This window comes from Haplochromis burtoni, unplaced genomic scaffold (genome assembly GCF_018398535.1).
Source record: "Haplochromis burtoni strain Fernald_Lab_line unplaced genomic scaffold, NCSU_Asbu1 Contig_53, whole genome shotgun sequence".
NCBI lineage: Eukaryota > Metazoa > Chordata > Actinopteri > Cichliformes > Cichlidae > Haplochromis > Haplochromis burtoni.
The window spans coordinates 2,463,616-2,466,372 of NW_024582414.1; positions in this window are offsets into that span (position 1 = coordinate 2,463,616).

Sequence of the window (2,757 nt, forward strand, 5' to 3'; positions counted from 1 at the left end):
GATTTGCTGTTGATTTTTTAAATGACAGAACTAAAAATGTCAAAGTGAATTAAATAAATTCGATTATATGGTGAAGCTTCTAAAGTTTAAAGACATTGCAAAACTGAACTGATGTCATTAAACATAAAAGACATCGAGGAATTATGAAAAAAAGAAGATACAATGTAAGAAAATGTGAAATGTAAGTAAAATGTAAACGTGGATTTACTGTAAATTTATGGCGGTCCGAATACAGTAAGCACAGAGGCGCGTAAATTAAGCCTGTAAGTAACAACAATAAGCTGGGGTTGGTTTGGAACACAGCTCAGAGCAAATACTATGATACTCGTGAGTTTTTAAAATAAAAAATTAGAACGTGTTATTATATTTTTATCAAGCTAAATCAATTTAAATAATTTTTAAATGTAAATGATTTTTGAGCTACACGAAAACCAAACCGGCCAACAACAACACAGACAGTCAGTCAAGCTCATGATTCCAGGCAGTGTCATTCCACAACACTGTTTTATACACACACACACTGACACACACACGCACACGCACACACCAACACGCACAGGGCTTCTCCACTCCGCCGCACTCCAACTTACTGCCAGTTTGGGAGTTGTCTTCCTCTCGTCTTGATTGGCAGAAATTAAACAAGTTGCCATGTCGCTCAGCCTCCTTCGTGTCTATCTCTCCCACCGCTGATGGAGCCTCAGCCTGTCCGGGGCAGAGCTCCAGTCGCCGGCACCCAGCCCGCACTTTCCGTTCGTATCCCCCCCGACCCGAGCCACCAACCACCAACACCTGGTAGTCCGTGCGCTTTCGGTGCGCGATTGTCGGCGTGCAGATCCCGGCGTGCAGCCCCGTCGTCTGTCTGGAGCTCTCCGCTGTCTCCTCTCCGCTAGCCCTGCAACAAGAAAAAGCCGTTTATGGCGACACACAATGTGAAAAGGGGGCCGATTTAAAAAGGAGAAGAATGCAAGCAAGAACAACAAAAGTCAGTTATAGCAAAGTCTGTGCCTCTCCTCTCCTATCTTCCACCCCCTAGCTTAGCCCACATAATGAGCAGGAAAAAGCTTTATATTTTGTTCACTGGGTATTCACAGATAATTTGAAGCCATTGTTTCTGCCACAGATGGTTCTTTTTAATACAATAACGGTGCTCTTTGTGAATAGCGAGCCCACAATAAAAATCTAAAGCGTCCTCCTGAATAACCATTTTGTTCTCTCTTGTATAGGCCGAACAAAAGCGCCAGTGAGGTAATGGCCTGCCTTATTGAAAGCCTCAGAATGGGGATTTGATAAAGATTTTTTTTCGCTCCTTTTTTCCTTCTTCTTCTTCTTTTTTTTTTTCTTTTTGCAAAGTACACGGCAATGTCAAAGAGAAACTGACACGGGATAAAAAGGAGGGGGGGAAAGGCTGGAAAAAGTGCTTGCAGTTGCAGATTGCAAAGATATTATTATTATTATTATTATTATTATTATTATTATTATGATAACTGGATTATAACTGGCAGAAGTCAGATGTGAGGGGTTGTGTTGCAGAGCTGCAGCAGAGCAGGTCAGGTGCATGTTCCTTTTTTTTTCTTTTTTCTTTTTTTTTTTTTTACAATGGAGCTTAAATCCAGAATACATTAGCTTCCAGAGGTCTGCTGTGGATTTTGCACAGGGTGTGTCAACTTCTGGACTCCACACAATTAAGTGTCCAGGGTGCAAAATAGCAGCAAACCCTTCTCACTTCTCACTACACAATCACGGAGCAAAGATAAATAAATAATAATAATATTGCATGACCTTAAAGTGCTTATAACTATAACTGGGAAATGTCATAAATGCATGGGTGTTAATGGGAAAAGGGGCAGGGGTGACTCATGTAACATGGTAATGTTGAGATGCTTGCCTATAGGCCTATAGGATGGCTCTTGCAGAAGCACACACAGACACGCAGACACACACACTCACGCACACACAGCACACACAGACACACACACACACAGACACACACACACACACACACACATACACACACACACACACACACACACAGTCTTGATGTAATTCGTAATTAACTCATGGCTAATCAATAAAGCGTTTAACACAACGCACAATGGACACACAGGGGATGATCCCAAGCCAAACATATTGGATGTCACTGATCGTTACAAGGTGAGGACACCCTGTCTGTCACACAGGGTTGGAGGGTGAGGGTGGGGGCAGCTGGAGAAGATTGCAAAGGAGAGGAGAGGGGGTATGAATGGCAGGATGGAGAGAAGGGCAGAGAGGGGATGAGGGGTATAGAGGGATGAAAAGGTGAGAAGGAGATGCAAGGAGAGAATCACATTTCAAACTCACCGACATCAGACACACACACACACACACACACACACACACACACACACACACACACACACACACACACACACTACCACCACCACCAGGCATTATACTTACAGAAACATATGATATGTACTTATCAATGACATCAGAGAATAATGGATTAAGAAGAAGGCCTCACTCACACCTCCTGACAGAGTTCATTCATTCATCAGTTCATAAGATGAGAAAAATGCCATTAAGGCTGATAATAACAAACAAGATGAGAGCATTTGGAAAGTTTGGTGTCAGCACCGTCATCAGCACAAGCTTTTCTCAGTCTGCTGGTATTCTTTCACTGTGAAGCAGGACTGTTTTGCTACAAGCACCATCTTCTTCAAATGCCTTAATTTCAAAAGCAAGAGCTCAAACTTTTTTCCTTTTTCTACATTTGTATGA